This window comes from Polypterus senegalus, chromosome 7 (assembly GCF_016835505.1).
Source record: "Polypterus senegalus isolate Bchr_013 chromosome 7, ASM1683550v1, whole genome shotgun sequence".
Classification (NCBI taxonomy): domain Eukaryota; kingdom Metazoa; phylum Chordata; class Cladistia; order Polypteriformes; family Polypteridae; genus Polypterus; species Polypterus senegalus.
Window position 1 is genome coordinate 81190407 of NC_053160.1, and position 16086 is coordinate 81206492.

Sequence of the window (16086 nt, forward strand, 5' to 3'; positions counted from 1 at the left end):
GGTTTATTATCTGGGGAAATCATCTTAATGCACTAAAATTGATGAAGATTATATGTATGTATATGTATATATATATATATATATATATGTATGTATGTGTATATATATATATATATATATATATTAAGTGCAAAATTCTTTTCTTTTTTTTTCTTTTTCCTCTTTTAAAGACTATATTGGTAACAGATATATCTATCTTTTAACCTTAAAGCCACTGCATGGGGCTTGATGTGCTTTGGACGTGCTCTGTCTCTGGGTATGTCAGAGGACTGGGACTGCATGAAGTGGGTTTTAGCCTCACCTGGGGAGGCAAAAAGGGAGGGTGGGGGTTAAGGGGGGAAGAGAAAGAGAGCAGGCTTGATCTATATCTAATCTATCATCTCAATCTTTATAATTATAACTATCAACGTAATAATAAGCTGCATGGCAACAACTCTTGGGGGAATAGGAAATTAAGACCTAAACTATTTCACTTCCAGTTAAGACTATAATATGACACCAAAAACTCAGAATCAGTGTCTCCATGATGGGACAGTTAACTTCGTAAGCTGGAATGTTAAAGGCCTGAATCACGAATTAAAGAGAAAGAAAGTACTTTCTCACCTAACAGGTCTAAATGCTAAAATAGTATTTTTACAGGAAACCCACTTACTAAGTAAGGATCAGTTCCGCTGCAAAAAGACTGGACTGGCCAAATGTTCCATTCTAGTTTTACAAAGAAAACTAGAGGGGTGGGAATTCTCATACATAGAACAGTACCATTTGTAGCATCAGATGTAGTATTGGATCCTGAAGGGAGATATGTGATGGTCATGGGAGACTTATCTAACTGTAAAATGATTTTGATAAATGTTTATGCACCTAATGTTGATGATAAGGAATTTATACAAAATTTATTTGCATCCATTCCCAATCTGAACACTCATAAACTTATAATGGCTGGGGACTTTAATTGTGTTCTAAATCCACTTTTAGATAAGACTTCCTCCACAGGGGAACGCAACTAACACCGCAAAGATAATTACAAAGTTTATAACTGATCACAACTTATCAGATCCCTGGAGGTTTTTAAACCCAAATTCAAGAACATATTCTTTCTACTCACCAGTACATCATTGCTACTCAAGGATTGATTACTTCTTTATAGATAATAACTTCTTGCCTAAGATTAAATCTTGTAAATACGATGCTATTGTTATTTCAGACCATGCTCCGATGATCTTGGAGCTGAAATTACTAAGCCCCATACACTCACCCCCAGATGGCGCCTCAATCCGCTTCTATTAGCTGACGAGAATTGTACTGAATTTATATCCAAACAAATTGAATTCTTTCTAGAGACAAATACATCCCCTGAGATCTCTGCAGGAATACTCTGGGAAACTCTTAAGGCCTTCTTAAGAGGACAGATTATCTCATATCTTTCCCACAGAAATAAATCCGCTAAGAAAGTAGCAGAGATAAAAAGAAATTACTAAAATAGATGAAGAACATGCCAGACTACCAAGCGAGACTCTACATAAGAGGAGGCAGGCTCTACATTCAGAATTAAACCTCTTGACAACTAAAGAAACCGAACAACTAATTTACAAATCCAGACATCATTATTATGAACATGGAGAGAAAGCTAATAAGCTTTTAGCAACAAATTCACAAGCAAGATGTATGCAACGCAATCTCGTAATTACTAACACTAATGGAGATAAAATCATCGAACACAAAAATATAATGTACACTTTTAGAGACTACTATAAATCCCTATATACTACTGAGTTTAAAGAAGACAATATACAATCTAATGCATTTCTGGATAAATTACAGATACCACAAATTGACGCTTATTAGTGTGGAGGAGCTCGATAAACCTCTGTCATTATCAGAATTACTGGATGCTATAAAGTCACTCCAAGGTGGAAAAGCAGCAGGCCCTGATGGCTACCCTGCAGAGTTTTACAAGAAATTCTCCGCTCAGCTAGCTCCCATCCTATTAGCAACATTTACAGAAGCCAGAGATAACCAATCTCTTCCACAAACCTTTCGCCAAGCACTAATCACTGTCTTTCCAAAACAAAATAAGGACTTATTACAATGTGCATCATACAGACCAATTTCACTTCTGAATAACGACGTTAAAATACTCTCTAAAATCATAGCTAGAAGGATGGAGAAAGTGCTCCCCCAGTAATATCACAAGACCAAACTGGATTTATTAGGGGCCGACACTTATCTTCAAATCTTCGACGCCTGTTTAATGTAATATACTCACCAACTAAATCAAACACCCCAGAAATATTATTATCATTGGATGCAGAAAAGCATTCGACATGATTGAATGGAAATACCTTTTACTATTTTGGAGAAGTTTGGGTTTGGCCCGAACATTTGTGCATGGATTAAATTACTGTATACTAACCCAGAAGCTTCAGTTTGCATCAATAACATTTGCTCAGACTACTTTAAACTAGAACGTGGCACAAGACAAGGATGCCCTTTGTCACCACTGCTGTTTGCAATTGCCATTGAACCACTGGCAATACATTGTCGAAATACTGATCAGATAAAGGGGATTAGCAGAGAAGGACTGGAACAGAAAATCTCATTATATGCAGATGACATGGTACTGTATATATCGGATCCAGAAAATTCTGTGCCTGCAGTCTTAGCAGCACTCACAGAATTTCAAAAGCTCTCTGGTCTCAGAATTAATCTGAATAAAAGTGTACTCTTTCCGTGAATTCGCAAGCATATAATATTAGATTAGACACCCTTCCTTTTATCATTGCAGAACAGTTTAAATACCTCGGGTAAACATCACAAGTAAACATAAAGCTCTTTATCAACAAAATTTCGTGCCTGTATGGAAAAAATTAAACAAGACTTGCATAGATGGTCAACCCTTCATCTCACACTAGCTGGAAGAATTAACACTGTTAAGATGAATATTCTTCCTAAGCTCCTTTTTATTTCAAAACATACCAATATACATTAATAAATCGTTCTTTAAGCAATTAGATTCAACAATAACCTCATTTATTTGGAATTCTAAACATCCACGCATCAAAAGAGCGACCCTACAAAGACAAAAGGCAGAAGGTGGCATGGCTCTACCTAACTTCCAGTTTTATTACTGGGGCAAATATACAGTCGATAAGAACCTGGACACAAATAGAAGAACATACACAGGCATGGACCGCAATAGAAGTAAAATCCTGCAGTACTTCTTTGTATTCCTTGCTTTGTGCTCCAATAAACACACGCTATCGGCAATACACTAATAACCCAATTGTGCTCCACTCACTTAGAATCTGGAACCAATGTAGAAAGCATTTTAAGACGGAGAAGCTTCTTTCTGTGGCACCCCTGCAAAAGAACCACCTCTTTCAACCCTCACAAACATATGCAGTTTTAATATCTGGAAAAATTTGGAATTAACTTGCTTTATATAGACAACGCCTTTGCATCCTATGAACAATTACATTCCAAATTTAACATTCCAGCTACAAATTTCTTTCACTATCTTCAAATCAGGAACTTTGTTAAACAGAACCTTCCAGATTTTCCTCATCTTGCACCCTCATCCACGCTGGAAAAATTATTGCTCAATTTCAAGGAGTTAGACTCCATCTCTACAATATATAAAATCCTTTTACAATCCCTTCCTTTCAAAGATCCAAGAGGACACTGGGAAAATGACCTCTCAATTAATATATCAGAAAAGGAGTGGAAAGTAGCAATGCAGAGAATTCACTCAAGCTCCATATGCAAAGCATACAATTATACAACTCAAAATTATATATCGAGCACATCTGTCTCGACTAAAGCTCTCCAAAATGTTTCCAGGGCATGATCCAACCTGCGAACGTTGCAACCAAGCCCCAGCCTCACTAGGTCACATGTTCTGGGCCTGCTCCAAATTAACATTATTCTGGACAAAAATTTTTAATTACCTCTCAGACAGTCTTGGACTCACAATCCCTCCTAACCCATTAACAGCTGTGTTTGGGGTTCTTCCAGAGGGTCTTAAAGTGGAGAAAGACAAACAAATTGTGATTGCATTCACTACACTGTTGGCACGCAGACTTATTCTGATAAACTGGAAGAACCCAAACTCTCCTCTTTAAGTCAGTGGGAAACTGATGTGTTATATTATTTAAAATTGGAAAAATCAAATACTCAGTTAGAGGATCTGTGCAGACTTTTTTCAAAACATGGCAGGATCTAATCAGTAATATTTTGAAATGATTTTATAAAGCACAGAGAATTTGTTGATTTAGGTATTTTTAAAAGCCTTAAATTTTACACCGTTTGGCTTGCTCTCTCTCTCAAGGGTGGGGATCGATCTGTTCTTAGCATAATTTTTTTTTGAAAAACTTGATTGCTATGTATTGATTGTAATAAAATTAATAAATAAATAAATAAATAAATAAATAAAAAGAAAATGATCTCTCCCCAGGTCCTTCCATCTAGCTGGCATCCTGACCGGGTATTGGTTGAGGCCACCCATCACAGTACACACACACACATATATATATAGTAGAAAGACAAAAGAAAAAAGGAAAAGGTTTGGGGTTCCACCCCGTATATTCAAAATCCTAGGGAAACAAAAACAAAGCAGTGAATCAATCAATCTCAACGCATCCAACGATTCACTTTGGGCTGTGTCTAAGACGGGACTGAGAAAAGGGGGATGCTGCTGTCTTTATTGCTGTTGTGGAGGAAGGGGTGCGTCCAACGGGTTGGAACCAGAAGTGAGATCATTGGTTGGGTAATTTCTGGAAGAGAAGATGGAGTTAGGCAGGTTTCTGTTTGGAGGATCTGGAGGTGAAAGATAAAAGGCATTAGTTAACCTCTGATCTGGCATACCACATTCAGCCAAGCCCATTGACTGCCTCCCATGCACTCATGAGTGACAATATATACATATATTTATATATATATATATATATACAGGGTGGGCAAAACTAGGTTTACAGATGTGAGTATGCGAAACATAGAGTTTATTCTTGTATTATTAATTTATTAATAACTATATTTGTCTTCAAAGAATTCTGTGCCAAAGTGTGCTTGAGTGTAGCAAGTAGACCACAAGAATGTGTAAATAATGAAGGTCCGACAATTTGAGCACTTATGAAATTGTACCTAAGTACACTGTGCCATTGTAATATTCTTTTGAGTTAATAAATTTAATAAAGCTATTGAGTTGATAAAGTTTTTGTAATATCATAATCTGCATGTCTTTTTCCATACAAACTGTTGTAAACTGTAAACAAATGTAAACCTGCTTTTGCCCATCCCATGTATATTTATATATATATGTGTGTGTGTGTTTTATTTATTTTTGTATTATTTTTTTATTTATAAAATATATTTTATCATAAACAATATAGTTTGGCTAGTGTCAGGATACTTTATAATAGAGGGACTTGGATCCCAGCCAATTTGGTTGCTGGTGTCTCTCCTGGCCAGTAGGCCATGATAGCAGAAGGACAGAGCAAACTGCCTCTCAGGACCACATTGTCCCTCGATACTCTGGGGGACCGATTTCGCCTGGTGGAATTTCCATTTGTACACTTAAATTATCATCTGAATTTGCAATTATCACCCGAAAAAGCAATAGTCTTTTGTACAAGGCCAAACTTTGTGAGTGATGTATACACATGACCTGAAATGGTTTGCACTGTCTCATTTGGTTTCCTTTGAATGTCCAGATGTCTGTATTCCACTACTTTCCCAACCAAAATACTGAATCATTGCTGGAAATATCTTAACTGCAAGATGATTGTGTGCATATTATCTAAACAACAAAAAGGAATGCCTGCCACTCTGTCTATCACAATTTTAATTGCATAAGGTGAAATCATTAACTTCACTGTTGCTTCTGTTTTTCTGCTCGCACTTGAAATGTTGGTCATTAGAGGACTTTAAAATCTGTTCATTTATAGCTGCTGTGGTGTTTTACACAATAGAATGTTGAAGTCTCTTCGGCTGCACAAATGATCTCCTCACTAGATCCAAGATGCACAATGAAGTTGTGATCTCTGACAAACTATTTTCACTTAGAATGTTCTTTTTATGTTTTGCTGTTTCCACATATGCTTCAAGATCTAGATTACATTTGTTGGCAACTGAAACAAACATGCCTGCACTACAAACAGTACACTCCATCTCAAATTTGTTACGGCCATTTCAGAAACATCTATATTTCCTTTTAAGTTAGTCTGTAAATTTGCTTTTATGTTTTGTTATTTCCACAGAAACCAATCTCGCTAGCAATAGCACTCCAAATGAAGTTTACAGTACCTAAAGGATGCTCAGATCTTCAGATCATGGCACGCTAACACTGGCTGGTATTTGGTATACATGTCCTTTGTATGGACACAACCAAATTCTAGCATGGGCACCACCAGGATGCAAAGACTGTGACTGCCACAACCTCTTGAAAACATAAGCAAACTGTGAGTGCTCATGTTATCTTATTCTCGGGAATTTCATCATTTTTCAATGAAAACCCAGACAATTTTATTGCTTATGAAAATCTGCCCAGATGCTTATTTTTCCAGCAATTAAAGAGGACCTGTCCAGCTAAAAAAGGACGTATGGTAACCCTGCTCCAAACTGATTTAATTTAATTCAGGGTTATGTAGAGCAGGAGCATATCCTATCAGCATGGGTGGTGTTTAAGATGTGACTGGGTGGCGGTTAGGGTTATGCACTATGTTACTAAAATAAATCTCAAATAAAGCGTGATTTTTCCACAGCTAAAGTAAATAATGTAAATATCCTTAAAACAAACAGAGGAACATTCTCTATGACTTCAATCATAGATGAATTTACTGTTTCAAATTTACACTGGCAAAAAGAGGTTACTTCAACTTGTATGTTTTATATACAGTATGTTCCTCTTTTACTCATCAAATAAGCACTCCTGGCAGCAAACAGATCCTTGGTAGTCAGCCTGAGCTATTAAAATGACAGCAAACTTGCACATATATTTCCATTTGACCACAAGTTATGTCTAAATGTGTTGCATACCAACAGCAGAGCAGCAATCAGAGCAAATCTCTATCACACTTCATATACATCACTGTGACAAAATATTTCATAAACAAAAAGGCATTTAACCCAATCCCAGAATGCAACCCATATGTCTAATATTTTCTAACTTGTTTAGAAAATAATAAATACTTATTTAGACACAATTATAATAAGTAGACAAAAGAACTAAAAAATCTAAATATTATTCACAGTACTTGTGTTAGTTTATAGTGTAACTTTACATTATAAACAATTTATGATATTTGACTTGTGTTTATAATGTAAATATGTGGCATTCTTAATTTATAGTTGTCTAAACATTCTCTAAAATCACTTAATTTACCTCTCATCCACACACTCACCTTGCCTTTTTGTAAGAAAATCAGAGTAGCTGGAAAAAACACTCAAACAAACATGATTGTGCAAACTGCATACAAGCAACATATGCGCATAGAATTAAAGTCCAGATCTGTGTGAATTACTGTGTCATTCTGTTGCCATAAGTGAATCAGCAATTGAAATTAGATTTACCTGTTCATTTGGTTTCCTTTTAGGAATTTACTTTCCATTTGTGGTAAATTTAGTTGTCTTCTTTAAATAGCTGCAAAACTTTACGGTTTACACTGCATATCCTACTTTTCCCATAATTATGGGTTGGGTGAAGAGGAGCAAGTTGCCTGTAGTTGAGCAGTTGAATTACCTTGTACATGTCTTCACAACTGAGAACAGGTGGGCTACGTTATTGATCAAAAGATTAGGAGACGTCTCCATTACAATGGCCAGTGTACAGAGTGTTAATAGTGAAACCACCATCTCCTCTTATGGTCATGAAGTGTAGGTTGTGCTTCACATATTGTCTGGTCTATTTTCCAGAAATCATTTGGCAAACACCTACACTTATTGGACAGATGAGCTTAGTTAATGATCTGTGTTTCACAAAGTATAAAAATGAACGGTGGACTATTTGATATTGTTATTTTCTGTCTTTACTTATTTTCAACATCAGTTTTCACAGTTTGGCTGATAGGAAGTAACTACAGATACTAGCAATATGCAAAAAGTAAGTATTATTACTGTTTAAATTCATGTCTCACAGTAACAGGCTCTGATTAAAGCAAGGCGTGCTCCACAAGACATAAAGGTATAACGAGATCTGTGATGCTATGAGCTGCAGAGCCATTTATGAGAGATCAACATTAATCCTTTATGCCTCTAACAAAACCATAAATGATCAGGAGTAGAATTATCTAGTTTCCAGATCTTTTATTTTACTAATAGTAAGTACTATTTGCAAATAGGAATTGGAGCAAGTGAGGCAGTTGTACAAACCTTCTCTATGTAAGTGAATAATTTCAATTATTTTGATAGGATGGATGGATAATATATCTTTATTTACCTTTTTAACATAAAATTAAAATAAATGCAGATGTTCTCCCAAAACTGTCAAATTCTCTATAAAGAATATTTTATTTTTAGATTATGACACAATTTTTGAAGGTTCCTGAAGAGATGCAATATGCTTTGAACATGATTTATTTTCTCACATTAATTTTTTATTTGATTAACCATAATATTTTCATATTTTCAAAATTGTAAAAAACATTTGATTTTATATATATTTATATATATACTTTTTCTATAGAGTGAAGTGGAAGATTTGTAATCTATCAATCAAATTGCCAAAACTAACTTTAAACAGATCTTTAAGCTCTCTTGTGGGTGTTACTCTTAAATGTTTAAACTTTATGAGGCAATCAGAAAAAAGTGATGGGAGTTTAATCTGGCATGTAGGGCCATTCACTGGTAAGAAAACTGATTTTAAAATGAAGATCTTAAGAAAGATTTAAAAGATTTAGTTTGAATGGCTGTGATCGGGTCTCTATATCATTAGCATTGATTGATATGTTTCCTTCAAGCCCATCCATTGTGATCTACATTATTTTGGACTGCATACAAAAATCAATAATGAATAATGACACATGAATTAATAGCCATGGAGATAATGGCCAATTATGTATGTTCCAATACAAAATTGTCTGTATTTATAATATTCATACAAACTGAAACTTCTGGATTAGAGTAAATTATTTTGTAAACATAGAGCTAAACCCAAATGTGCACAATACAGTGAACAGAAAACATTTTTCATCTCTGTGATAGCAGAACCTCTGAAGATTCATATGGTATAGGAGAATTATATTATATGAAAGTTTCAGGTTTAGCTTGACAGAGGTGAGCTTGAATATGTTGGATATGGCATTTTCCTATTTTAAATGCTTGACAGTTGCTCCTACCAGCAAACAGATCATCAGTGGTAAGTCCAAGTGATTGAAACCGCCTGGCACGCATGCTTGGTGTTCATCCGTGAATGTACAAAGAGCAGTGTGACGGTCTAAACAAATCCTCATCACATGTTACACACACCCCAGTTGCAAAAAAATTAAAAAGCAAAAGCATAGTGTCTGTCTTTTTGATGAAGCAAATAAACAGCAAAAACTGCTCCACCTTTCAAAGCAGTTAATGAGTCCCACCTCAATGCTATTCTAGGCATACTTTTTCTGAATTCTTAAAATAAGAAGGTGCTTAATTTGCCACAATTAAAATATGTATACAAACACACTTAAAAACACTATGTTTTCTGTTATTTGGGTCCTTTTTTGCGATAATGACTGACTTATAAGCCATCCAATTGGAGTTGTGCTCTGAACTGGAGTCAGTATTACAGCATCCATCATGCTGAAATCACACAAAACTGTTACAGGTTTAAAACAGCTGGGTTTAGAACATCAATGGATGCATAGATTGGTGGATGGGCATCAAAATGTGACTGATGTGTCAGTGAAATGTGGAATGAAGCCAGATGCTCTGTTCACTTCATTGTCCTACTGTCTAGAGTTGTTAAAATTGCATCACCAAAACAGTGTCAATAGGACTTATGGATGGTTGAAACGTTTGTAACTTTAAGCCAATTTCCCTGCCAAGGTCATGTTTTATAAAGCCCATCTTTTTCATAATAAATGGCTTGTCAAGTTCAAGTTGAAGTTGCAGTTTATTGTCATGTACACAATAAGGAAACACGTTTCCCTATACAATGAAATTCTTTTTTTGCTGTCCACACCAAAAGACAAAACCAACATATAAAGATAAACATAAATAATAAGTAGCAGATAGATCATAAGTAACAGAGGCAGCATAAAGTATAAAAACAGAATAGAAGTATAAAGTGTAATTGTGCAGGTAGGTGTGTGATGGACAAGTCAAATACAGTTGTGTGAGGTAGATAGAATGAGGTGGCCCGTGGTTATAAACTCCAGTCATTTATTCAGGAGTCTAATGACCTTGGGAAAGAAAGAATTCTTTAGCCTGGAAGTCCTGCATTTCATACTTCTATACCTCCTGCCTGAGGGTAGAAGTTTGAACAGTTCGCATTGGGGGTGGGTGGGGTCCCTGGGTCCCTGAGGATCGAGGCAGTTCTCCTGCGGACTCTGCAGTTGTAGATGCCCTGCAAAGAGGGCAGTGTTTGCCGAGCACTGCCGCAGAGTTAGCTCGTGGTGCTATGTAAACAGCAGCCAGAAACTCAGAAGTGAATTCCCTCGGTAGATAATAGGGTCGGCATTTCAGCAGTAAAAACTCCCCATCTTGTGAGCAGTGCTTATAAACAGTCCATACATCTCCACACCACGAGTTGTTAATAAAGACACACACACACCAAACCCTTCAGCCTTACCAGAGGCTGTGGTACGGTCTCCACAGTGTATGGAGTTAGTCTGTAGCTGTACGGCGCATTCTGGGACTTTGTCCGAAAGCCAGGTCTCGGTGAAAATTACAGCGCAGCACTCTCTTATTTCCCGCTACGCTGTAATCCTGGCTCTTAGCAAATCCAGTTTGTTTTCCAGAGACCGCATGTTGGCTAGCAGGAGGCTGGGTAGCGGTGGTCGGCTAGCGCGGGCTTTCAGCCTAGCGTGTAGCCCTCCCCTCTTGCGTCGCCGTCTCCGGAGCACTCTTCTGGGGTCAGCTTGGTCACTTGAGCTCGGTGCTACGGGGTCTTCCTGGGTGTGGTTGTGGTGTTGGCTGCAGGAGCGAACAATGAATTGTAGCTCAGATGGTATAAAACGGGTAAATTGCAGGGTACTGTGAGAGTTAGCAATGTCCAGCAATGCCTGTCTGCTGTGTGATAGTAGTGCAAGACATTTGTGCACTGTAGAGAAGGCGAAAAACAAAAACACAAAACAAAACAAAAAACAGCATGAAGTGGAGCGAGCAAACACGTCTGCCACTGCCATGTTAATCCATGTTTCTGAGCATAAACAAGTTTCATACACGAGGCCCTATGGTTCTGTATACCATAATTGATTGATAAACAATTCGGTTGGACCAACAGACATTCTCAGTCCACTCTCACTACTCACTTGGGCTTTCCAGGTCTCTAGGCCCCTCCCCTTCCATCTGACCCAACTCAACACCAGGTGGGGATCAGTTAACAACTCTGCCCGTTCTTCACCCGAGTGTCCAGAACATGCGGTCACAAATCTTACCTTTTTTTCTTTTCAGTAATCTTTAAGACACATGGAAATCTGGTACTGTAGTTAGTTCCAGTTACAGCATTTACCTTTGACTGGATCTTTAGTCTAAATAAGCTGCAGTAGGCATGCTGTTGTTAGTAAGCAGCAACATTCCTTAAATTATTCATTAGCAAAAGTTTTGTAATCCTTGTAAGAAGTGTAATTGTCAGGAATGCAATTTAGTTTATTTATTGTGTTCTGCTTTTATTTTTCTTCATTATGTTTTGACTATGAATTTGGTTTTGTCCGTAAAGATTTTGATGAATCAATTAACGACTTTTAGTGCAATAACCATAGCTAACGACTATTTTTATTACTAGCATAACAAAATTTGTTTGAAGGGAAAGAGTTATGAGTTTATGAGTTTTGAGTCATGAGTTTTATGGTACGTGACGCTTTTGTATTAGTCATGTTTGGCAAATATTGGAGTTTGCGGTGGAGGTCTTGCTCCTGGCAAAAGGAGTACATTTCAACAGATTTTTTAAGTATTACAATGTGACCTTGACTGTCTTTTTCTTTTAAGTAGTTGTCTAAGAGGATCTGATCAATCTTGAACCTTCCTATGTTTCTGAAAATCTCCTGTATACAACCCTAATCCTGATCTTAGATCTTTGCTCAGTCTTTCAAGACTGAAACCTAAAAGAGCAGGGGCCTCATGTATAACGCCGTGCGTAGAACTCGCACTATAATATGGCGTAAGCACAAAAGCCGAAATGTGCTTACGCACAGAAAAATCCAGATGCAGGAATCTGTGCGTACTTCAACTTCCACGTTCTTCCGCTACATAAATCCCGATCAGCGTGAAAACTAACGCTCGTGCACGCGCATTATGTAACGCCCCAAATCCTCCCAGAATTACGCCTCTTTGAATATGCAAATCAATATAAATCGCCCTTAAGCGCAGCCTTCTGTGAAAAGACGATGGGAAAAGCACGGGGAAAATATAAGAATTTCAGCGAATACCAAGTGGAGGCAAAGAAAAAACATACTATTTGTTCAAATAAGCCGTGGTATAATCAACAAAAGGAAGTTGATCGAGTGGCATAGCGTGTTGGAGAAACATGAAAGCTCACATCCACAAAATCGCACAGTGCCGGAAATAAAAAAGAAGTCACATATCAAAGTCGCCGTGAAAAGCCGAGTTGTAAGCCCACTGTCTGAGTGTCATATGAAAGCTTATTAGGGTACAGAGAAAAAAGGCACACGGTGGGGAAAAAGCACGAAATGTCCACTTCAATCTCGACATTTCCACTTTAATCACGTAGTTTATTTTGTCATTAAAGTAGAACATCATAAAATTCATCTTAAAATTGTTTAATTAACCAGTTTCTAAAATCACATCGTAATTAAAGTAGCACGTTAAATGCTTTGTTTTGTATTTGATTTTCTACTCGTATGTGCTCTGTGTGTGACTCACTACTTGCTTCTTAAACTGGCTCTCTTCCTCCAACAGGACACAGAGTCCATTACATTTGTGATATTACAGCTCTCTGAATAACTAAAATACTGAGATGTATACGTGATGTCATTTTCATGATGATAGGAGTTAAAGCACGTTATTAAACATGTTTCACTTCAATGAAATAATTTATTGCAGCAGTACTCAGGGGCGGCTCTAAGCTTGTGGTGGCACTGGGCAGAGGAAGAATCGGTGGCTCCTTAAGCCCGCCAATGTCATGCACGGTGGATGGCCACGTATGTTGCAGACACTAGCTTCCGTGCTCATGACACAAGCATTTATCTTTTGTCGAAATTTGTCGCTGCGTTTTTAGCTGTGTTGTTATTTTCTCTTTCTGTTTTATATTCAATATATATTGGCATAGCCGTCACTGCAGTCAGTGCTTTTCTTTCCCCAAGTAACCGATCGCCATACAATCAGCTCTGTAATAGACGTTAAGCCATCTGTAAGCTTAGTGCCGATTCTTCAAAACGTTTAAAGAACATTGAAATATCTTCGTAGTACATGTTTAATTATTCTATCCTTAGCGACACTCCCAGTGAAGAATATAGATTATAGCAAAATACCCACACTTCGCAGCGGAGAAGTAGTGTGTTAAAGAAGCAATGAAAAAGAAAAGGAAACATTTTGAAAATAACGTAACCTGATTGTCAATGTAATTGTTTTGTCACTGTTGTGAGTGATGAGTGTTGTTGTCATATATATATATATATATATATATTTACACACACACACACACACATAAACATATGTATATATACATATCTATACATATACACATATATACATACATATATATATCTACATATATACACACACATATATACACACACATACATACATACACACACACACACATACACACAAATACATATATATATTGTGAAGGACCGAGGAGACAGCAATAAGGGTTGGGGTTTCCGGCCCCGTATATTGTACACAGCACAAAAAAACCGGTCAAAATTATAAACAAAACAGTTCATAATGCGCGAACGCCGACTCCTGGCGTCGCGGCCATTTTATTGGGGTGGAGCCGAAGTGGAGGAATGCTGGGAAGGACCGCAAGGGAGGATGGGAAGGATGACGCCAGGGCAAGATGGCGGAGGAAGGGCGGAAGTACGCACTGCGGTCAATCCAAGCCTATGGTGCAGGAAGGTCTTTCTTTCTACGAGGAAGCAGAGGGAGAAAGTTAATACCCCACCATTCCCTGGCGGCGAATGGTTTCGCAGGTGTTATCGAATCAATCCGCTGCCTCCTACTGCGGCGTGCGTGACACGATCCCCCCCTTAGCCCAGGACCGTCAGGTCGGGCGGACCTAACCGAGAGGTCGTGAATACGAGAGAGGGCATCGGCATTGGCCTGAAGGGTGCCCGCCGATAAGTGACAGTGAACTTGAGACGGCTGTAAGTCCAGGAACCACCTGGCGACCCGCGGATTCGACTCTTTGTGTAGGGACATCCACTGAAGTGCAGCGTGATCAGTCACCAGAGCGAATTCGCGACCCAGCAGGTAGTAACGGAGGTGGGTCACTGCCCACTTAATGGCCAAGGCCTCCCTCTCCACTGCCGTGTACCGGGTCTCCCGGTCCATCAGTTTCCGCTAAGGTACATCACAGGGTGCTCGACACCATCGACGCTTTGGCTCAGCACGCACCCAGGCCTGTGTCCGGCGTCGGTCTGGAGAATAAACGGAGCCCAAAATCGGGCGTCCGTAACACAGGTGCCGGCGTTAGGGCCTTCTTTAGGTCACTGAGCAGCGTGTTCTGCTTTGTCGGTCCACACCACGTATAGGGGGCGCCCTTTTTTGTCAGGTCAGTCAAGGGTGCTGCTCTTTCGGAGAAACGGGAACAAACCGGCGGTAGTAACCCGCAAGCCCCAAGAAAGCCTGCACCTGTTTCTTGGTATTTGGACGGGGCCATTCTAAGATGTCTTTAACTTTGGAGCTCTGTGGCCGCACCTGTCCTTGTCCCACGAGGTAGCCTAAATATTTGGCCTCCTTTAATCCAAAAACACTTCCGGGGTTTATGCGGAGGCCGGCTTTAGCCAGTGTTCGGAGGACAGCTGCGACCTGCAGTAGATGCTCCTCCCAGGTGCGGAATAGATGACAGCGTCATCCAGGTAGGCGGCACTATAGGACTGGTGGGGCTTCAGCACTCTATCTACCAGGCGTTGGAAGGTCGCCGGGGCCCCGTGCAGCCCAAATGGGAGGACCTTGTACTGCCAGTGCCCGCTAGGGGTGCTAAAGGCCGTTTTCTCCTTTGCGGATGCCGTTAAAGGAATTTGCCAATACCCTTTTGTCATGTCAAGGGTAGTCAGATATCGAGCCGCACTCCAGCCGCTCAAGGAGGTCGTCAATGCGGGGCATGGGGTAGGCATCGAACTTGGAGATCTGATTCAGACGTCTAAAGTCGTTACAGAACCTCCAGGAGCCGTCTGGCTTGGAGGCGAGGACAATAGGGCTGGACCAGGGACTATGGCTCTCTTCAATTATGTCCATGTCCAACATACGTTTCACCTCCAGTTCGACCTCTGCGCGCTTTGCCTCCGGAGTCGGTAGGGCCTCTCCCGGACGATTACCCGGCTCCGTGACTATATCGCGGCTCAATCAGCGGTCCGCCGGGTGACTCGCTCACTACCTCGGGATGGCTCGGAGTGTTTGGGCTAACTCCTGCCGCTGCTTGGGGTCAGCTCTTCGCCGAGGTTAAGGGCAGTTGTGCTTGCGAAAAGGGAGAGTGACCTATGGGAGCTGGGAGCTCCTCTCTATCTCCAGGGCTTTAACAGGTTGACATGATAGATCCTCTCACTTTCGGTCGACGATTGGGCTGTTTCACCAAATAGTCGGCGAGTCCTTTCTCTCCTTAACCTCGTAAGGCCCTTGCCAGTGAGCGAGCAGCTTCGAGTGGGAGGTCGGGGCGAGCACCATAACTTCGGTCCCAGGCGGAACTCCCTGAGGACGGAGTTGCGGTTGTAACACGGGCCTGCGCTGCTTGCGCACGAGTCACGTGCTCTTTTAGGAGGGGCCTGATCTTTG